The sequence below is a fragment of the Bubalus kerabau genome, chromosome 3 (genome assembly GCF_029407905.1).
Source record: "Bubalus kerabau isolate K-KA32 ecotype Philippines breed swamp buffalo chromosome 3, PCC_UOA_SB_1v2, whole genome shotgun sequence".
Taxonomy (NCBI): Eukaryota; Metazoa; Chordata; class Mammalia; order Artiodactyla; family Bovidae; genus Bubalus; species Bubalus kerabau.
The window spans coordinates 78,850,384-78,874,525 of record NC_073626.1 but is presented as its reverse complement, the minus strand read 5'-3'; the positions used below and the strand labels follow the sequence as shown (position 1 = coordinate 78,874,525).

General features: G+C 38.8%; 1 protein-coding gene across 4 annotated transcripts in view; it reads right to left on the bottom strand.

Annotated features, from left to right (window-relative positions):
- TLK1 (tousled like kinase 1) overlaps nt 1–24,142 on the bottom strand; it is a 180,498-nt gene that overhangs the window by 144,530 nt on the left and 11,826 nt on the right. The window contains exon 1 of one of the 4 annotated variants that reach the window (XM_055572260.1): nt 10,600–11,156. The exons of the other annotated variants lie outside the window; for them this stretch is intronic. The gene's annotated coding sequence lies outside the window, so the exon portion shown is untranslated. Of the gene's footprint in view, nt 1–10,599; nt 11,157–24,142 lie in introns of those variants that run through there. 4 annotated transcript variants of the gene reach the window in all.

Here is a 24,142-nt window from a genome sequence, read left to right as displayed (position 1 = left end):
GTACCAGACATCATTTACTCAACTGTACATTCATTATCACTCTTTGATGATTAACAAATTAAGTCAGTAACTATAATGTCTGAAAAATTTCCAAAGGCCAAGAAGGTGAGAGAGTTAATTCTTAGGTAGGTTGATAAGGAGTCCGGGGCCCTCAAGGAGGAGAAAGGGCCTGGGACTCTCAAGGAGGAGAAAGGGACAAATATTTTTCTCTACACTGCTTTGTGTTAGTTAAAAAAAAAAGTATTTTCTACTGAGTTGTTATGACAACAATCTTTAGGACTAACTTTCTTTAAGCCCAGAGCTAATAATTACACAACAAAACAACTCATCTTTTCGCAAGGGTATATTTTACTGTAAGCTCTGTACTAATGATTATATAACAACAATGTATCTTGCATTGCAGAAGGACATGTCTCTCCTTCTCAACAAGAACCTTCTGACTTATCTTGTTATCTTAAGATATATGTTGTGGGAGTGGGTCTGGTAAAAGTAAGGCCTTGATAAGATAGCAAGCGGGGCACTCTCCACCCTTCTGATGTCTATGTCAGAAGCTTTCTCTGTCCCTTCTTCACTTTAATAAAACTCTGACACACAAAAGCTCTGAGTGATCAAGCCTGGTTGCAAAACTAAATCTTCTTTCTTGGAGATCATGAATAAGACATCGTTCACCATAAGCTATCAAAGGCTCAGGCTGTTTCTGGGATTAAAACACCATTGGGCATTAAATTACCCGCAGTTCAGTTCAGTTCAGTTCAGTCACTCAGTCGTGTCTCTTTGCAACACCATGAATCGCAGCACACCAGCCTCCCTGTCTATCACCAACTCCCGGAGTTCACTCAGACTCACGTCCATGGAGTCAGTGATGCCATTCAGCCATCTCATCCTCTGTCATCCCCTTCTCCTCCTGCCCCCAATCCCTCCCAGCATCAGAGTCTTTTCCAATGAGTCAACTCTTCACATGAGGTGGCCAAAGTACTGCAGTTTCAGCTTTAGCATCATTCCTTCCAAAGAAGTCCCAGGGCTGATCTTCAGAATGGACTGGCTGGATCTCCTTGCAGTCCAAGGGACTCTCAAGAGTCTTCTCCAACACCACAGTTCAAAAGCATCAATTCTTCAGCACTCAGCCTTCTTCACAGTCCAACTCTCACATCCATACATGACCACAGGAAAAACCATAGCCTTGACTAGACGGACCTTTGTTGGCAAAGTAATGTCTCTGCTTTTCAATATGCTATCTAGGTTGGTCATAACTTTCCTTCCAAGGAGTAAGCGTCTTTTAATTTCATGGCTGCAGTCACCATCTGCAGTGCTTTTGGAGCCCAAAAAAATAAAGTCTGACACTGTTTCCACTGTCTCCCCATCTATTTCCCATGAAGGGATGGGACCAGATGCCATGATCTTCGTTTTCTGAATGTTGAGCTTTAAGCCAACTTTTTCACTCTCCACTTTCACTTTCATCAAGAGGCTTTTTAGTTCCTCTTCACTTTCTGCCATAAGGGTGGTGTCATCTGCATATCTGAGGTTACTGCTATTGCTCCCGGCAATCCTGATTCCAGCTTGTGTTTCTTCCAGTCCAGCGTTTCTCATGATGTACTCTGCATATAAGTTAAATAAGCAGAGTAACAATATACAGCCTTGACGTACTCCTTTCCCTATTTGGAACCAGTCTGTTGTTCCATGTCCAGTTCTAACTGTTGCTTCCTGATCTGCATACACATTTCTGAAGAGGCAGGTCAGGTAGTCTGGTATTCCCATCTCTTTCAGAATTTTCCACAGTTTATTGTGATCCACACAGTCAAAGGCTTTGGCATAGTCAATAAAGCAGAAATAGATATTTTTCTGGAACTCTCTTGCTTTTTCCATGATCCAGAGGATGTTGGCAATTTGATCTCTGGTTCCTCTGCCTTTTCTAAAACCAGCTTGAACATCAGAAAGTTCCCAGTTCACGTATTGCTGAAGCCTGGCTTGGAGAATTTTGTGTATGACTTTCCTAGCATGTGAGATGAGTGCAATTGTACGGTAGTTTGAGCATTCTTTGGCATTGCCTTTCTTTGGGATCGGAATGAAAACTGACCTTTTCCAGTCCTGTGGCCACTGCTGAGTTTTCCAAATTTGCTGGCATATTGAGTGCAGCATCATCACAGCATCATCTTTCAGGATTTGAAAGAGCTCTACTGGAATTCCATCACCTCCATTAGCTTTGTTCGTAGTGATGCTTTCTAAGGCCCACTTGGCTTCACATTCCAGGATGTCTGGCCCTAGGTCAGTGATCACACACACCATCATGATTATCTGGGTTGTGAAGATCTTTTTTGTACAGTTCTTCTGTGTATTCTTGCCATCTCTTCTTAATCTCTTCTGCTGCTGTTAGGGCCATACCATTTCTGTCCTTTATCGAGCCCATCTCTGCATGAAATGTTCCCCTGGTATCTCTAATTTTCTTGAAGAGATCTCTAGTCTTTCCTATTCTGTTGTTTTCCTCTATTTCCTTGCATTGATCGCTGAGGAAAGCTTTCTTATCTCTTCTTGCTATTCTTTGGAACTCTGCATTCAGATGCTTATATCTTTCCTTTTCTCCTTTGCTTTTCGCTTCTCTTCTTTTCACAGCTATTTGTAAGGCCTCCTTAGACAGCCATTTTGCTTTTTGCATTTCTCTTCCATGGGGATGGTCTTGATCCATGTCTCCTGTACAATGTCACGAACCTCAGTCCATAGTTCATCAGGCACTCTGTCTATCAGATCTAGGCCCTTAAATCTATTTCTCACTTCTACTGTATAATCATAAGGGATTTGATTTAGGTCATACCTGAATGGTCTAGTCGTTTTCCCTACTTTCTTCAGTTTAAGTCTGAATTTGGCAATAAGGAGTTCATGGTCTGAGCCACAGTCAGCTCCTGGTCTTGTTTTTGCTGACTGTATAGAGCTTCTCCATCTTTGGCTGCAAAGAATATAATCAATCTGATTTCGGTGTTGACCATCTGGTAATGTCCATGTATAGAGTCTTCTCTTGTGTTGTTGGAAGAGGGTGTTTGTTATGACCAGTGCATTTTCTTGGCAAAACTCTATTAGTCTTTGCCCTGCTTCATTCTGTATTCCAAGGCCAAATTTGCCTGTTACTCCCAAGTGTTTCTTGACTTCCTACTTTTGCATTCCAGTCCCCTATAATGAAAAGGACATCTTTTTTGGGTGTTAGTTCTAAAAGGTCTTGTAGGTCTTCATAGAACCGTTCAAGGGTGAAAAGAGCGGTAAGAAGGATACACTGGGAGATTGGACTGACATATACACACCACTATACATAAAAAAAGAAAAGTGAAAGTGAAGTCACTCAGTCACCTCTGACTCTTTGCAACCCCATGGACTATAGCCTGCTAGGCTCCTTCGTCCATGGGATTCTCCAGGCAAGAATACTGGAGTGGGCTCCATTTCCTTCTCCAGGGGATCTTCCCAACACAGGGATCAAAGCTGGGTACCCACACTGCAGGTAAACTCTTTACCTTCTAAACCACCATAAAACAGATAACTAATAAGAACCTACTCTACAGCACAGGAAGCTCTACTCAAAACTCTGTAATGACCAACACAGGACTAAAATCTAGAAGAGTGGATATAAGTAATTCACTTCATTTTACAGCAGAAACTAACACAACACTGCAAATCAAGTACACTGTAATAAACATTAAACTTAAAAAATTATAGAAAAAGAGAACTTTCTATTTCTAGTAATGATGATTAGGTACATCACACCAATCTTCTGACTGAAGAAACCTGAAAAACTGGACTAAATTTTAAAAAGAAAAGTCTGCTTATAGACATAAGGCAGTAAAGAACATCAGTCCAAAATTCAGGAAACGCCATTCCAGAGAGGTGTGGTATATAGGCTTTCCTGCCTCTGGAGGCATCTGTTGATTCCAAAATTAGTGACTTAGATGCTGAGAATCTAAACAAAACTTTGCCAGCATCACTGAGCTTGTTGTTGTTTAGTTGCTAAGTCGTGTCCAACTCTTTGTGACTCCATGGACTGCAGCCTTGCCAGGGTCGTCTGTCCATGGGATTTCCCAGGCAAGAACAGTGGAGTGGGTTGCTGTTTCTTCTCCAGGGGATTTTTCTGACCCCAGCATCAAACTCACATCTTCTGCACAGTCAGGCAGATTCTTTACTACTAAGCCATCAGGAAAGTCCTATCACTGAGCTAGCCAGAGAAAAAATGAAATGCAGAGCCACCTCCAAACTTTGAACTGGTATCCCAATCTTGGAGCAAGAATGACTGGGATTAAATGAAGTTCAGCTTCTAATCTTAATCCTTAAAAGTAGATCAAGAAACCTGAGATTTATAATGCCCCTATATTTTTGCCAAAATTAAATGACTTATAAATCCTCTGTCACAGAAGATTGCTATCATTCTATTAAAAGGCCCCAAAATATTTCTATAGTTCCCAATTAAAAAAAAAAAAAAGAGAAACCCAAAAAAATAACACATAACTGAAAAGCAAATGAAGCATGACCCAAAGGGATCTAGATAATTAAGTTATCAGACACAGAGTTTTAAATAACTGTGCTGAAGAGTAAGACTGAGAACTCTGACAGAGAGCCTGAAACTAGAAAGAAAACCAAACTGACTTCTAGAACTAACAAGCAAAAGAACCTAAACCAACTCAGTTGACAAGCTTGATGCACATTAGATATAGCTTTAGAGAGAATTAATGAATTAGGAAATAGCTCAGAAACACAATTTTTAAAACACACACAGGAATATGATGACAAAAATACAGGAAAGGGCATAAGAAACAGAGGATGCAAGATAAGAAGGTCTAATACATGTAAACTGGAGTACCAAAAGAAGAGAAGACAACAGAACACTATGTGAAGTGATATGGGATGAGAATTTTACAAAACTTTATGAAAGCCCCTCAACAGTGCTGTTCAAGAAAAATTTCAGCAATGATGGATATGCCATCCACCTGCCAATAAGGCAGCCAATAACCACATGTGGCTACTGAGAACCTAAAATGTGAATAAATGGATTTTTAACTAATAGTTAATGTTTAACTACTGGTAATCAGTTCAACTAATGATAATTAAATAAACAGCCACACATGGCTAGTGGCACTGGATAGTGCAGTCCCAAGTCACAGATCTAAGAAGTCATACAAACACCAAGGAGAACAAGAGAGAGTGTACCTGGATATATCCCAGTAAAACTGCTTGAAAACCAAAAATCAGATCAGATCAGATTAGTCACTCAGTCGTGTCTGACTCTTTGTAACCCCATGAATCGCAGCACACCAGGCCTCCCTGTCTATCACCAACTCCCAGAGTTCACTCAGACTCACGTCCATTGAGTCAGTGATGCCATCCAGCCATCTCATCCTCTGTCGTCCCCTTCTCCTCCTGCCCCCAATCCCTCCCAGCATCAGTCTTTTCCAATGAGTCAACTCTTCGCATGAGGTGGCCAAAGTACTGCAGTTTCAGCTTTAGCATCAGTCCTTCCAAAGAAATCCCATGGCTGATCTCCTTCAGAATGGACTGGCTGGATCTCCCTACAGTCCAAGGGACTCTCAAGAGTCTTCTCCAACACCACAGTTCAAAAGCATCAATTCTTCGGCACTCAGCCTTCTTCACAGTCCAACTCTCACATCCATACATGACCACAGGAAAAACCATAGCCTTGACTAGACGGACCTTTGTTGGCAAAGTAATGTCTCTGCTTTTCAATATGCTATCTAGGTTGGTCATAACTTTCCTTCCAAGGAGTAAGCATCTTTTAATTTCATGGCTGCAGTCACCATCTGCAGTGATAAACCCCCCAAAACCTGAGGGGCAAAGAGACTACAAGCAGGATTCCATCAAAGCAGCAACAACAGGACTGACAGTTGATCTCTGAACACAACAATGGAAACCAGGTCTCAATGGTGTAACACTCAACAAGCTAAATGAAAATACTGGGGTAGCCAAAAAGCTCCTTTAGGTTTTTAAGTAAAAATAAAAGACATATTTTTCACTTTCACCAAGAACTTTATTGAACAACATATTTAACAACATTCACTGTTTTGTTCTGCTGCCTTCTGCCATTTTTGAGGCAACTTAATAATTCATCTTTCCAAAACGTTTTATCTTTTGAGCAAAGAACTGTTTCATGTGCCTTTTACAATCTTGCATTAAGAAAATTCTGTAAAGACCAAAATAAATGAACATCCAAAGGTGCAATATCTGCTAAATATGGTAGATGAATCAGAACTTCTCCGTCAGCCTGTAACAGATTTTGTCTGCTCCTCATCTTGTGTTACTCTGATAGAAGATTATGCATTTTCTGTTGACTAATTCCAGACACTTTTTGTTGAGTGCTGCTTTCAGTTTGCCTAATTGGGAGCAGTACTTGTTGGAATTAAACATTTGGTTTTCTTGAAGGAGCTCATAACAGAGTCCTCCCTTCTAATCCTACCATATACACACCACCACCTTCAAGACCAGTCTTCACTGTGGTTGGTGGAGATTCATTTTGCTTGCCCCACGACCTCTTCCATTCCACATTTTTGTACAGCTTCCCCTTTCAGCATCTGTCACAATTTGTTTTAAAACCAGAACATTTTCGTTATGTTTAAGTTGAGAATCACAAGCACAAATATGGTCAAGGAGGTTCCCGTTCCTCCACCCCCTTAACTTATGTGGAACCCAAACATCAAAGGGATTAACATAACCAAGCTGGTGCAAATGATTTTCAATGGTTGGTTGATTTGAATGTTTTGAGTCTGTTGGCTATTCCAGCATGGTATAACGTTGACTGTTCTCAATTAATGTCCCAATTTGATCACTATCAACTTCAACTGGTCTACTCAATGGAGGAGCATCATCAAGCAAGAAATCTAGCACAAAAGTTTGCACACCACTTTTGATGTGCTCCATCAGTCACAGCACCTTCTCCACACACTACACAAATCTTTTTTTCAGTGTTGCATTTTCACCTTTCTTTAAATATAAAGTACAACATGCCAAAAATGTTGTCTTTCTTCCATCTTCAATACTAAAAAGGCTATGCAAAAATTCACCAATTCTGCTAAGGCTTTTTAAAAAAATGAGCGCTGATAGGACAGCTGTTACAACACAATCTAACAAAATTGCTACTAGAACCATCATACAGCAAACACCAAACAAACTTTTTGGCCAAACCAACTAACTCCCTACCTAGATTCCCCATGTCCAGCCAAAAAAACAACAAACAAAAACACTTTCAAGAATAAACATGGAAAAAAGACATTATCAGACAAGCAATCCCAAACAATTCCTCACCAGACAGACTCCAAAATTATAAAAGAGTATTCTTTAGGAAAACAGAAAATCAACTCAGCTAAAAAAAAAAGTAAACACAAAGAAAATAAAAACTCAACGTAACTATATAAAACACTAATACCTTTTGGGTGCTCAAAAGCGTACATGGAACTAAACTACAGAGTGGTAAACAGCATATAATCCACGAGAGGGAAGGGCACAGTTAGTATCTTCTGAAGTCGCTATGCTGATGAAGAAGAAAACGTACTGAGACATATTATACTTTAACAAATCAAGAAAGCATTTTCAATTTCTAGGACAACCACTTAAATACATAAAACCACCAAGAATCAGCCAACCAATAAACAAACAAAGAAAAACAGATTAGGATATTATTAAGCCAATTGTGGAAGATAACTTTGCCCTCCCAATGCATGGAGCATGACTTGATCCTTGGTCAAGGAAGTAATATCTCACAGTGACATGGCCAAAATATTCATCATCATCATCATCATCCAAAGGCAGAAAAGGAGAATGAAAGAAAGTTCAAAGAAACAGTATAACTAGAAATCACTTATTAGAAATATCTATTTAAACTCAAATATATCAGTAAGTATAATGAATGTAAACTTACTAAATGTTCCAATTAAAACATAAACATGGTCAAACCCATTTTTTAAAAAGAACTTATGCTACTTACAAGAGACTTACAATGTCTATAACCAAAAGTTGCAAATAATAGAATAGAAAAAGGTATACCATGCAAACATTTAAGACCTGAAGCTAACATTATCTGTCATAACACTAGACTGTTGTTTAGTCGCTAAGTCATATATGACTTTTTTGTGACCCCATGGACTGTAGCACAGCAAGTTCCTCTAGCCATAGGACTTCCTAGGCAAGAATACTGGACTGGGTTCCCATTTCCTTCTCCAGTGGATCTTACCAACCCAGGATTGAACCCATGTCTCCTGCATTGGCAGGCGGATTTGTTACCACCAACCCACCAGGGAAACCCCTTAATAAAGTACTCTATTAGGAAATATGCAACATTATTGTTATCAGACATTTCGTGTTAATAAAAGGTTTTAGCAGGTAGAAACAAAAATGCTTAATTTCTAAGCACCTATATAACATATTTGAAATATATAAAGCAAAAATGACAGAAACTATACAGAGAAACAGACAAAGCTACAATTGTTTTCTGGACCTTTTAACAAACTTTTCTCTGAATAAGAGCAAATTCAAGAAGTAATGATAACCGTTTTAAAAAGAAACAAACTGGATATAACTGATACACATATTACATGACATCTAGTAACCACAGCCAAAAAAAAAAAAATCTTAGCCCTATATAAGGAATATTTACCAAGACAGACTATATGTCTGCCATAAAGTAAGTCTCAAATTTAAAAAAATTGAAATCTTATAGATTTACTTCTTACTATGGTGGAGTTAAGATAGAAATTAGTAAGAAAAAAACATTTAGAAATACCTCATGTTTAAAAATTAAACAAGATACTTCTGAATAAACCATAGCCCAGTGAACAAAACTAAAAGACGGTTCCATGTAAAGGCATAAACTGGTAAGATGGGTCAAGAAGAGAGACAAGACACAGACAGTGACCACCTGGAATGAAAAAGAGGACATCACAATAGACTCTAGACAAAGAAAGATCACGAGAGTATTATTTACAATTTTATGCAGACATATTTGTAATTTTACATAAAATGAAGGGATTCCTAGAAGACACAATTTACCAAAACTGATGTGAAAATTAAAATTCTAAAGAGCATTATGACATTATAGAAACTGAAGCCATCTACTTAAAATTTCACAGAGAAAATTGTGATTTTCTAGGATGTGATAGTCTAGGATGCTTCAGTGAATTCTACCAAGTATTTTAATGATGCTCTAACACCCTTCTTACATAAATTACTTGAGAAAATGGTAAAAGAAAAGGTACTTCCCAACTCATTTTTATGAAGTCAATGTTACCTTGACATAAAACCTAACATTTTCAGAAATGAAGATTAAACCTGAATGAATCCAAGAAAAAAGATAATGCTTTAAGGAAATAAGAAAAAGGAGCAACAGTTCTGAAATCAAAAGAAATGAAGAGATTAAAAGGATAAGACAAAGCAACTACTTAATGAGGTAACAGGGATCCAACATTTAGAAAACAAAAGTCTTTAAAGAGCACTACCATACAAGAATAAATAGTAAAAACCACAACTCAAGAAAGCTTTCTTAAAAATTAAAAAAAATAAAATAAAACTGCTTACTGAAAGAGCACCATGTACACTTAAGAATTCAGCCCAGCAGGCCAACATCTAATTTTCAAAGGCAATAGTTTATGCCACAAGAAAACAGAGTAACATATTCCAGATAATCAAGGTAGGAAAATATAAGGTGTCTTATAGTCAGTAAAATTTATTTTTAGCACATGAAAGACACAAACTGTTATCAAAATGCCCCAAATTGGAAAATACAGCTCCCATGAGCTGTTCCAAAATCTAGAGAACAAATTTGTAAGAAGTAATAGACCTATCGCATTCATGAACATAGGTGAAAAATGCTAAACAAAGATCAGTAAATTAATTTGTAGAAAAATAAAAGCTCAAAATTACATTGGGTTTAGTCCAGGAAGACAAGGTTGGTTTAACACTTCAGGAGCAATAAAATAATATTCATTACATTAAAAAAAAAAAAACTGGAAAAAAATTAGATTGTCCAAAAAGATGCAGAAAAAGCATCTGATAAAATTTAATATCCATTTGTGATTTAAACAAACAACAACAACAACAAAAACTAGTAACTAGTAATAGGAATTTCCTTGATCTGAAAAAGGGCAGATCCAAAATACCCATATAATAAATTGTGAAATACTGAAAAACTCTCCCCCCTACTTCCAAAATTAGTAACAATACAAGTATTCCCATGATAACCAATCTACTCAACACCTTACTAGAAGTCATAGTCACCACAAGGCTGTAAAAAATAAATACATATAAGGATTGGAAAAGATGAAATGAAATTATCATTCATAGGCCATATGTTTATAGAAAACAAATCTAGCTAAATTATCAGAATTATAATCAAAGTTGGTGGTTATCAAGTCAAATGCAAAAATTAACTGAATTTCCACATATCATCAATAAACAAAAAATAATAAAACTAAAATAGGTATCTTATTTACAATAACATCAAAAAGTAAAAATACCTAGAAATGCAACAGTAATTATGCAAGTTTATTACAGAGAAAACTATAAAACATTATTAAAATGATGGCAGGAATACACTATAGGCATAAATTATTTTGTTCAGTCACTAACCTGTGTCCCACTGTTTGAAACCCCATGGACTGCAGCACACTAGGCTTCCCTGTCCTTCACTATCTCCTGGAGTTTGCTCAAACTCATGTCCATTGAATCAGTGATGCTTATCTAACCATCTCAACCTCTGCCACCCACTTCTCTTGCCTGCACTTTTTCCAGCATCAAAGTGGAATGAGTCAGCTTTTCACACGAGGTGGCCAAAGTACAGGAGCTTTAGCATCAGTCCTTCCAATCAATACTCAGGACTGATTTCCTTTAGGATTGACTGGTTTGACCTCCATGCTGTCCAAGTGACTCTCAAGAGTCTTCTCCAGCACAATTCTAAAGCATCGATTCTTTAGTGCTCAGTCTTCTTTATGGTCCAATGCTTATATCTGTACATGACTACTAGAAAAACCCTAGCTTTGACTATACGAACTTTGGCTGCCAAATTGAGGTCTCTGCTTTTTAATACACTATCTAGGTTTGTCATAGCTTTTCACCAAGGAGCAAGTGTTGTTTTAATTTCATGGCTGCAGTCACATCTGCAGTGATTTTGGCACCCAAGAAAATAAAACTTGACACTTTCCACATTTTCCCCCATCTATTTGCCATGAATGATGCGACTGGATGCCATGATCTTAGTTTTTTGAATAGAGTTTTAAACTAGCTTTTTCACTCTCCTCTTTCACCTTCAATCAAGAGGCTCTTTAATTCCTCTTCACTTTCTGCCATTAGAGTGGTATCATCTGCATATCTGAGATTGCTGATATTTCTCACAACAATCTTGATTCCAGCTTGTGATTCATCCAGCCTGGCATTTCGCATGATGTACCTGACATACAAGTTATGCATACATAACTTCTGAACATTCTCTGGCATTGCCTTTTGTAACACTCATTATTGTAAAGATATAATCAATATATTCAGTGTTATCTCAATGAAAGTCCCAACAGATGGGTGTTTGATTTTTTAACTTAGCCAAAAACAGCCAAAGCAATTTTGAAGAAAATCTAAAATAAAGTGTCCACTGCTGTCCTAACAAGTTAACTATACACTTATCAGCTTAAAGCACCCATTTACTATCTCCAAGTTCTATGGGTCAGATATCTTGGCACATCACAGTTCAGCTGGTTCTCTCCTTCGAGTTTCACAAGAATGAATCAAGGTATCAGCCAAGCTGTGTCCCTGTCCAGACACTCTAGGAGAGAATATATTTCCAGGTTTGTTTAGGATGGTCCAGGATGACAACAATCAGTGCCAAGCAGCTACAGGACAGAGGCCCCATTCCCCTGCTGGCCCTCAAGTGGGGTCTGGCCTCAGTTTCTAGAGACTGCCTACACTCCCTGACCCACTGTCACCCCCTTTCAAAGGCAGTAACAGCAGGTTAAGTCCTATTCAATGCTTCTGAGTAAATCCCTCTGATATCTCCTTCTGCCCCTTCTCTTTTGCTTCCCTCTTCTGCCTTTTTTGCTTCTGACTCTTCTATTTTTAAGGGCTTGTCTGATTATACAGGACCCAAGCAAATAATCCAAAATAATCTATTTTAAGGTCTGTTGATTAGTAACTTTAATTACACCTGCAAAATCCTTCACATCACTTCCTGAATAATTGAGATGGAAATGTTGGGAAAATATCTTTAAAATTCCCCCTATCAAAAAGCAGGAAAAGTATTTTATTGAATATCAACCTAATTATAAAACTATAGTAATAAGAAAACATGATACCAGCACACACACAAAAAAGACAAACATAATATAGAATATAAAGCCTAGACACAGACCTGTTGCTGGGCATAGACACTTGACTTACAAAAAAAGGAAAACAGTGTGAAAAGAACAATTCTTTTCAGTAAATTGTGCTCGGATATCAGGACAGTCATAGGGAAATGAAAACTATTCCAATCCAACACCACACAGAAAAAAAATCAACTTCCAAATGATTACAGACCTAAATATGAAAAGCATAACAAAAAAGCTTCTGAAAGATAACACAGGAGAGTGAGACTTCCAGAATAGTGGCATAATGAGCTAGGTGGACCATTTCTCTAGTAAAACATTACTTAGGCAACAAAAGTCCATCTAGTCAAAGCTATGGTTTTTCCAGTAGTCATGTATAAGATGTGAGAGTTGGACCATAAAGAAAACTGAGGGCCAAAGAATTGATGCTTTTGAACTGTGGTGTTGGAGAAGACTCTTGAGAGGCCCTTGGACTGCAAGGAAATCCAACCAGTCCATCCTAAAGGAAATCAGTCCCGAATATTCATTGGAAGGACTGATGCTGAAGCTGAAACTCCAATACTTTGGCCACCTGACGTGAAGAACTGACTCACTGGAAAAGACCCTGATGCTGGGAAAGATTGAAGGCGGGAGAAGGAAACAACAGAGGATAAGATGGTTGGAAGGCATCACCAACTAGATGGACATGAGTTTGAACAAGTTCTGGGAGTTGTTGACGGACAGGCAAGCCTGGTGTGCTGCAGTCCATGGGGTCGCAAAGAGTTGGACATGACTGAGTGACTGAATTGACTGAACTGAACTGGTAGAAAGAAAAATTTTAAAGTCAACCATTTAATGTCTCTGAAAATTGTCTCAAGGGCGCATAGCAAATAAAAAAAAGAACATTTATTCAAGAAAACATTAAATAGAGGTGAGAACAGCAAGTATCCATGACATATGAGCCATAAACCACTTCCAATTACACCCCACAACTCAGGATAACTCCGATGTTCTACACCAAACAGGTGCTGCAGGAGCTCCCACATTTCAGCCTAGGAATGAATTTCACCCTTGGAGGGGAACGCTGCTGGCATCTCCCATCTGCCCCACTCCCCCACCTCCATGCTGCAGAAACTCTATGCCAGGCAGGCCCACATGAGAAGAGTAAAAGAGTCCCTTCACCCAACCAGCGCCCACATATAAGGAAGAAAAGCTCTTTTTCCGGTGTAGTAAGCCAAAAGTATTAAGTCCCAATTGCACTACTAAAACAGAGGTTCTTTACCAGAAGGGGCAAGTTAAAAGTACATGCTCTACTCTGAGAGCAGCGTCCCTTCAAAGTGAAGTGATCTCTTTGCCTCTGACCCTAATTTCACTAAGGCAAGGTAGAGGGTCCTCCCAGAGGAAAAGGTAGACAGTTAAGAACAGAAAGCTGTCCTCCACCTAATGGAATTCTCTACTTGGAATAGACTATGGGAAAATTCATTTTAAAGGGCAACGTCCAAAACTACAGAGATCTTACGAGTGAATAACTAAAAGAAAGCTGGTAGTTCCATGACAGTAGTAACATGCAAAACTGCAAACCAGCTAAAAGTTTAACAGAGGGAACTAGACAAAGAAAAAGACAGGAAGATTCCTCACAGTAATAAGCACAAGTCTCAAAGGCTGGCAACTTAGCAAACTTGTTAGCTTCTACAGAGATCTGACTTACCGCGATCAGACTATGAAGCAATTTATGCCCTGGGATATTGGTGAAAACAATAGAGCAATCAGTTAGCAGTTAGTGGAGGCTGACAGCTAGGTGTGACAGCTATAGAGGCAGACCAGCCAAAAGCTTATGTGAAGATCAGGGAAAGAGGCAAAGAGAACAAGGTGAAAACCAGTCATCGCTGGTAGACTGCACATGACTTTGAGAGGGTCCAGATGTTGGATTCATCAGACAAAGAGTTCAAAGCAGCTATTATAAATATATTCAAAGAATTAAAGAAAATCATGTTTAAATAATTCACTTCAGTTCAGTTGCTCAGTCGTGTCTGACTCTATGCGACTCCATGAATTGCAGCACGCCAGGCCTCCCTGTCCATCACCAGCTCCCGGAGTTCACTAAAACTCATGTCCATTGAGTCAGTGATGCCATCCAGCCATCGCATCCTCTGTCATCCCCTTCTCCTCCTGCCCCCAATCCCTCCAAGCATCAGAGTCTTTTCCAATGAGTCAACTCTTCGCATGAGGTGACCAAAGTATTGGAGTTTCAGCTTCAGCATCAGTCCTTCCAATGAACATCCAGGACTGATCTCCTTTAGGATGGACTGGTTGGATCTCCTTGCAGTCCAAGGGACTCTCAAGAGTCTTCGCCAACACCACAGTTCAAAAGCATCAATTCTTCGGTGCTCAGCTTTCTTCACAGTCCAACTCTCACATCCATACATGACCACTGGAAAAACCATAGCCTTGACTAGACGTGGTCCACTGGAGAAGGGAATGGCAAACCACTTCAGTATTCTTGCCTTGAGAACCCCATGAACAGTATGAAAAGGCAAAATGATATGATACTAAAAGAGGAACTCCCCAGGTCGGTAGATGCCCAATATGCTACTGGAGATCAGTGGAGAAATAACTCCAGAAAGAATGAAGGGATGGAGCCAAAGCAAAAACAATACCCAGTTGTGGATGTGACTGGTGATAGAAGCAAGGTCTAATGCTGTAAAGACCAATATTGCATAGGAAGCTGGAATGTTAGATCCATGAATCAAGGCAAATTGGAAGTAGACAAACAGGAAATGGCAAGATTGAACATCGACATTCTAGGAATCAGCAAACTAAAATGGACTGGAATGGGTGAATTTAACTCAGATGACCATTATATCTACTACTGTGGGCAGGAATCCCTTAGAAGAAATGGAGTGGCCATTATGGTCAACAAGAGAATCCAAAATGCAGTACTTGCATGCAATCTCAAAAACGACAGAATGATCTCTGTTCGCTTCCAAGGCAAACCATTCAATATCATGGTAATCCAAGCCTTTGCCCCAACCAGTAACGCTGAAGAAGCTGAAGTTTAAATAATTAAAGGAAGGTATTACTATAAGGACTCGTCAAATACAGAATATCAATGAAAAATAAGGAATTATAAAAAATAATCAAATAAGAAAACATGTATGCTAATAAAGAGAACATACCTGCATATTTCTTCTCACCTAATTTTAAAAGCAACCACACAAAAAATAAATAAATAAATAAAATAAAAGCAACTACACATACAACATATATGCAAATGCATAGTGAGATATATCATACAGAATATGCAATATATCTGACAATAACAGCACAAAGGACAGTTGGAAAAAAATTACTGAAGTAAGGAAATAACATCATATGTTATAAATCAAATCTACATGAGAAAATAGAGAACCAGAAATAATAAGGTTAGTACAAAAACTATAAATATGTTTTCTTATCTCAGTTTCTTTAAAAAAGACTTTAAATTACATAAAGTAATTGTAACAATTTATTCTGGAGTTTATATCTACTACTGTGGGCAAGAATCCCTTAGAATGGAGTAGCCATCATAGTTAATAAAATTGAGTCCAAAATGCAGTATCTGGATGCAATCTCAAAAATGATAGAATGATCTCTGTTCATTTCCAAGGCAAACCATTCAATATCATAGTAATCAAAGTCTATGCCCCAACCAGTAATGCTGAAGAAGCTGAAGTTGAACAGTTCTATGAAGACCTACAAGACCTTCAAGAACTAACACTCAAAAAGGATGTCCTTTTAAATATAGGGGACTGGAATGCAAAAGTAGGAAGTCAAGAAACACCTGGAGTAACAGGCAAATTTGGCCTTGGAGTACAGAATGAAGCAGGGCAAAGACTAATAGAGTATTGCCAAGAGAGCACACTGGTCATAGCAAACACCCTCTTCCAACAACACAAGAGAAGACTCTACACGTGGACATCACCAGATAGTCAACACTGAAATCAGATTGATTATATATTCTTTGCAGCCAAAGATGGAGAAGCTCTATACAGTCAGCAAAAACAAGACTGGAGCTGACTGTGGCTCAGATCATGAACTCCTTATTGCCAGATTCAGACCTAAATTGAAGAAAATGGGGAAAACGACTAGACCATTCAGGTATGACCTAAATCAAATCCCTAACAATTATACAGTGGAAGTGACAAATAGATTTAAGGGACTAGATCTGATAGAGTGCTTGATGAACAATGGACGGAGGTTCGTGACATTGTACAGGAGACAGGCAGCAAGACCATCCCCAAGAAAAAGAAATGCAAAAAAGCGAAATGGCTCTCTGAGGAGGCCTTACAAATAGCTGTGAAAAGAAAGAGATGCAAAAAACAAAGGAGAAAAGGAAAGATATACCCATTTGAATGCCAAGTTCCAAAGGATAGCAAGAAGAGATTAGAAAGCCTTCCTCAGTGATCAGTGCAAAGAAATAGAGGAAAACAATACAATGAGAAGACTAGAGATCTCTTCAAGAAAGTTCCCTTGGAACATTTCATGCAAAGATGGGCTCAATAAAGGACAGAAATGGTATGGACCTAACAGAAGCAGAAGAGATTAAGAAGAAGTGGAAAGAATACACAGAAGAACTGTACAAAAAAGATGTTCACCACCTAGATAATCATGATGGTGTGAACACTCACCTAGAGCCAGACATCCTGGAATGCGAAGTCAAATGGGCCTTAGGAAGCATCACTACAAACAAAGCTAGTGGAGGTGATGGAATTCCAGTTGAGCTATTTCAAATCCTGAAAGATGATGCTGTTAAGTGCTGCACTCAATATTCCAGCAAATTTGAAAAACTCAGCAGTGGCCACAGGACTGGAAAAGGTCAGTTTTCATTCCAATCCCAAAGAAAGGCAATGCCAAAGAATGCTCAAACTACAACACACTTGCACTCATCTCACACACTAGCAAAGTAATGCTCAAAATTCTCCAAGCCAGGCTTCAGCAATATGTGAACCGTGAACTTCCAGATGTTTAAGCTGGCTTTAGAAAAGGCAGAGGAACCAGAGATCAAATTGCCAACATCCGCTGGATCATGGAAAAAGCAACAGAGTTCCAGAAAAACATCTATTTCTGCTTTATTGACTATGCCAAAACCTTTGACTATGTGGATCACAATAAACTGTGGAATATTCTGAAAGAGATGGGAATACCAGACCACCTGACCTGCCTCTTGAGAAATGTGTATGCAGGTTAAGAAGCAACAGTTAGAACTGGACATGGAACAACAGACTGGTTCCAAATAGGAAAAGGAGTACGTCAAGGCTGTATATTGTCACTCTGCTTATTTAACTTATATGCAGAGTACATCATGAGAAACGCGGGGCTGGAAGAAGCACAAGCTGAAATCAAAGATTGCCGGGAGAAATATCAATAACCTCAGATATGCAGATGACACCACCCTTACGGCAGAAAGTGAAGAAGAAATAAAGCGCCTCTTGATGAAAGTGAAAGAGGAGAGTGAAAAAGCTGGGTTAAAACTCAACATTCAGAAAACAAAGATCATGGCATCTGGTCCCATCACTTCATCGCAGATAGATGGGGAAACAGTGGCAGACTTTATTTTGGGGGGCTCCAAAATCACTGCAGATGGCGACTGCAGCCATGAAATTAAAAGACACTTGATTCTTGGAAGAGAAGTTCAGACCAACCTAGACAGCATATTAAAAATCAGAGAGGTACCATTTCACGCCAGTCAGAATGGCTGCGATCCAAAAGTCGACAAGCAATAAATGCTGGAGAGGGTGTGGAGAAAAGGGAAGCCTCTTACACTGTTGGTGGGAATGCAAACTAGTACAGCCACTATGGAGAAGTGTGGAGACTCCTTAAAAAACTGGAAATAGAACTGCCTTATGACCCAGCAATCCCACTGCTGGGCATACACACCAATGAAACCAGAACTGAAAGAGACACATGTACCCCAATGTTCATTGCAGCACTGTTTATAACAGTCAGGACATGGAAGCAACCTAGATGTCCATGAGCAGATGAATGGGTAAGAAACCTGTGGTACATATACACAATGGAGTGTTACTCAGCCATTAAAAAGAATGCATTTGAATCAGTTCTAATGAGGTGGATGAAACTGGAGCCTATTATACAGAGTGAAGTAAGCCAGAAAGAAAAACACCAATACAGTATACTAACACATATATATGGAATTTATAAAGATGGTAACAATAACCCTGTGAGACAGCAAAAGAGATGCAGATGTATAGAACAGTCTTTTGGACTCTGTGGGAGAGGGAGAGGGTGGGATGATTTGGGAGAATGGCATTGAAATATGTATAATATCATATATGAAATGAATCGCCAGTCCAGGTTCAATGCATGATACAGGATACTCGGAGCTGGTGCACTGGGACGACCAAGAGGGATGGTACAGGGAGGGGGGAGAGAGGGGGGTTCGGGATGGGGAACACGTGTACACCCGGGGAGGATTCATGTTGATGTATGGCAAAACCAATACAATATTGTAAAGTAATTAACCTCCAATTAAAATAAATAAATTTATTTTAAAATAAATAAAAATAAAATAAAAACCAGAGACATTACTTTGCCAACAAAGGTAGGTCTGTCTAGTCAAGGCTACGGTTTTTCAAGTAGTTATGTATGACTGTGAGAGTTGGACTGTAAAGAAAGCTGAGAGCTAAAGAATTAATGCTTTTGAACTGTGGTGTTGGAGATGACTCTTGAGAGTCCCTTGGACTGCAAGGAGATCCAACCAGTCCATCCTAAAGGAAATCAGTCCTGAATATTCATTGGAAGGACTGATGCTGAAGCTGAAACTCCAATACTTTGGTCGCCTGATGCAAAGAGCTGATTCATTGGAAAAGACCCTGATGCTGGGAATGATTGAAGGCAGCAGGAGAAGGGGACAACAGAGGATGAGATGGTTGATGGCATCACCAACTCAATGGGCATGAGTTTGAGTAAACTCCCGGAGTTGGTGCTGGACAGGGAGGCCTGACATGGTACAGTCCATGGGGTTACAAAGATTCAGACACAACTAAGCAACCCAACTGAACTGCACACAGCAACATGTATAACCAAAACAGAGAAGAATGGAGTAGAGCTACATAGAAGCGAAGTTTCTATATAATGTTGGAATTAAGTTAATGTAAATCTGAAGTCAATTCTGGTAAGACTATCATGTAAACCTTAAGAGAATAACAAAAGACAATAAAAATCATGAAAGGAATTAAAATATTACCCTAGGAAATACTCAATGGAAAGAAAATAGTAATGCAGGTACAGAAGGACAGAGACATGAGACAGAGAGAAAACAAAATGCAAAATGGCAGACATAAATCCAACCATACCCAAAAAACATTTACTGTGAATGCATTAAGCAATATAATCAAGAGGCAGGGACTGTAGGAGTCAATCAAAAAAGAACAAGATCAAATTAAATGCCATCCATAGAAGACACACTTGAGATCCAAAAACACAAATAGGATAAAAATAAGTGGATAGAAAAAGACACTGTGCAAAGAACTACCACAGAAAAACTGAAGCAGATACACTAATATCAGACAACTTCTAAAATGATTTTAGAAATGAAGAGGGACGTCTTATAACAATAAAAGGGTCAGTTCATCAGTAAGATAAAAAAATTATAGACACAGAGGTTTCCCTGGTGGTTCAGTGGTTAAGAATCCACCTTGCAATGCAGGGGACATGGGTTCGACCTCTGGTCCAGGACGATTCCACATGCTACAGGGCAGCTAAGCCAGACCATGCACCAGTCGCTGAGCCTGTGCTCAGGAACCCAAGAACCACAACTACTGAGGCTGATATGCCACGACTAATGAGGGGCACACACCCCGAGCCTGTGCTCTGCAACACAGGAGGCCACTGCAGAAGCAGCTCGCACACTGCTACTGCAGAGTGGGCCCAGTCTCTGCAGCTGGAGAGCCCATGCACAGCAACGAAGACCCAGTGCAACCAAAACAAATAAACAGACTTTTGTAAAAATCAATCAATCAATAAATAAATGGCATGTCCACAGACATTTTAAAAGAATTGTAAACATACATATGTACCTTATAACAGGGCTTCAAAATACATGAAACAAAACTGACAGAAACAAAGGGAGAAAAACACTATTCAACACTAGTTGGAATATTTCAACGCTCCACCTTTAATAACAAACAGAACTAAGCAGAAGCATAACAAAGAAACATAAACACAATATACCAACTATACCTAACAGACATCTAGAGAATATTCCATTCAACAGTAGAATACACGTTCTTCTAAAGTACACATGAAACACTCTCTAAGACAGACCATATGCTAGGCCACAAAACAAGCATCAGCAAATTTAAAAGGACTGAAAGCACACATGTATGTCCTCTAACCAAAATGAAACGAAATTAGAAACCAGTTACAGAAGGAAATTTAGGAAATTCACAAATATAGGAAATTAACATACTCCTAAATCAATAATAGACCAAAAGAACAAATCAAAAGGAAAATCAGAAAACACTTGGTATGAGTAAAATCAAAAACAACATATCAAAACTTAACGTGATCAATCAACTGCGTGCTTGCAGGGAAATTTATATTTGTAAATGTCCATATTAAGATAAGAAAGGGAAACATTTTGTATGAATTTGAGACACTTCTTAAATACAATAAAGGGGGGCAGGAGGCCAAAGAAACCTCTGGGGGAGGTAATAAAAGAGTAGTTATCCAAAATACAAAAAGAATTCCTTCAATTAATTTTAGTTTTTGTGAAGAGAACACAAAGGAAAACTGATCAAAAGATGTGAATAAGCACTTCACAAGAGATATCCAAAAGTCAATAAACTTATGAAAAAATGGTAAACCTTTTAACTCACCAGGAAAATGAAAATCAAAAATACCACCTCACATCAGAACACCAAAAATAAATAACAATCCAATTGTCAGTGAGGATACAGAGCAATGGGAACTCTCATACACTGTTCATGGGAATGTGAATTGTTACAACCACTTTGGGAAACTGGCAGTATCTATTAATACTATACTAGGCATATAATCCAGCAAATTTGCTATTAGGTCTAAACTCAATAGAAATTAATACTATATGAACACACAGGTACAAATATGTTCACACAGCATTATTAGTAATAATCAAGAAGTAGAAATGATCCACATCTATCAACAGATTGTATAAACAAAACATGGTAAATGAATACAAGTAATATTACAGAGCAATGAAAGTGAACTACGGTTAAGGAATTAACATGGATAAAACTCAAAAACATGTGAAGCAAAAGCAGCTACAAACAAAATACATATAGCATGAGTCCATTTACATTAAGTTCAAAAACAAGCATATTAAGTCAGAATAGTGCTTGGTGGGCTACAGCCCATGGGGTTGCAAAGAGTCAGACACGACTAAATGACTAAGCACAGCACGGCGCAGCGACAGCTCTGGAGGGAGGGAGAAGGTAGTAAAGGACTGATGAGAGCACAAGAGAGCTCTCAAATGCTGCTAGTGTTCTTCTTCTTGACTGAGTGAGTGGTAGTTACACACACCATGGTTTACAGTAGCTCGCTGAGCATCAATTTGTCTGTGTGTTTTCTGTATTAATATTATTCTTCAATAATGAAAACTAAAGCACCACATAACATTAAAAAATAAAATCAATTGAATCATAGTAAAATTAGAGTGCTGGTAATAATTTTTTGAAGACTGAGCTTTTGATATAAATATTAAGTTCAATCTCACAAGCAATCAAGACTTATCAACTGAAACAAGATGATACCATTTGAAAATAGTTAAAGTGGAGGAAACCTAGCTAATTCCCTTCTCTAGAGAATACTCTGTTCACACCTACTGATAGAAATACAATTACCTTCCTTCTCACTTTTCCTTTTTAAAAAACCTTCCTTTACAGTCCTAGAAAGGGTTGCTCTACGATCCACAGGAGAACAGTGCGACCATGGTTCCTGAATTTCCAGTTCAGTCCCCTGAAGTCTAACTAGGTTCTAAGAGATACTCAGCCCTATATCCTTCTAATAATAAATCTGTATTGCTAAAGTTTGTTCCTAGAAACCAAATGACCAATGGATATAACACCGTGATATAGGATATGTTCCAACCATGTTATATAATAGTTCTATTTACATCAGAAGTTGAAAATTGGCAACTTACAGACTGTTTTATCTGATCCACATTTTTTTTTAAGTATAAATTATATGTTATGAATTACAGTCTTCCTCACTAGACTTTGGCCAAACTTCTAGGAGGCAAGTACTGGGTTGCCATTCCCTTCTCCAGAAGATCTTCCCGACCCAGGGATCGAACCTGGGTCTCCCACATTGCAGGCAGATTCTTAACCATCTGAGCTACCAGGGAAGCCCCATCATACAAGAGTTCTGCTTATATCAGAAGTTAAAAATTGGCAACTCATGAACTGTTTCATCTGACCCACAAAGTGGTTTTTGTTTTAAGTATAAATTACATGTTATGAATTATAGTCTTCCTCACTAGACTTTGGCCACGCTCCTAGGAGGCAAGGACTATTATCTCACATATCTTTGTTTTTCCCAGTGCTAGGCTCTAGGTCCAAAAATACATGCAGAATGATTAAACAAACAATGCCAATAGGTTTCTATAAAATTCTAGAACTCTGACAACTGATTAATTTCTGAGGAACTAAATAACAAACTTTAAAATCCTAGTTATTCAATAGGGAAAACAATAATGACAATACACATTAAATGATATTTTAAAAAATCATGTGCTTTTGTCCAGTAAAACAAATCTTTAAAATGTAAAATAAAGAAATCAAAGGAAGAAAAATTTTATGTAAAATAAATGCCATAATATTATATAGTGAAAAAAAATGAGATTAACAATTATAATTATCACTTAAAATCTGCCTCTGTCATACACAACCCTGCTAAAATTCTTCAACAAGCCATGGAGACAATCTATGTCAAGTGTGCTCTGGCCAAAAGATCTCAAAGCAGACAGCTCCTGTTCCCTATTCTTGACATTTTAAAACGGAGAAAAATTTTTAATTCTAAAGTATCCTTGTATCTAAATATAATAGTAATAGTTAACATATTGGAGAAGGCAATGGCACCCCACTCCAGTACTCTTGCCTGGAAAATCCCAAGGACGGAGGAGCCTGGTGGGCTACAGTCCATGGGGTCACGAAGAGTCAGACACAACTGAGCGACTTCACTTTCACTTTTCACTTTCATGCATTGGAGAAGGAAATGGCAACCCACTCCAATGTTCTTGCCTGGAGAGTCCCAGGGATGGAGGAGCCTGGTGGGCTGCCATCTATGGGATCGCACAGAGTCGGACACGACTGAAGCAACTTAGCAGCAGCAGCAGTTAACATATACTGACTTGTTCAGTTCAGTCGGTCAGTCATGTCCGACTCTTTGCGACCCCATGAATCGCAGCACACCAGGCCTCCCTGTCCATCACCAACTCCTGGAGTTCACTCAGACTCACGTCCATCAAGTTGGTGATGCCATCCAGCCATCTCATCCTCTGTTGTCCCCTTCTCCTCCTCCCCCCAATCCCTCCCAGCATCAGAGTCTTTTCCAATGAGTCAACTCTTCACATGAGGTGGCCAAAGTATTGGAGTTTCAGCTTTAGCATCAGTCCTTCCAAAGAACACCCAGGACTGATCTCCCTTAGAATGGACTGGTTGGATCTCCTTGCAGTCCAAGGGACTCTCAAGTCTTCTCCAACACCACAGTTCAAAAGCATCAATTCTTTGGCGCTCAGCTTTCTTCACAGTCCAACTTTCACATCCATACATGACCACTGGAAAAACCATAGCCTTGACTAGACGGAC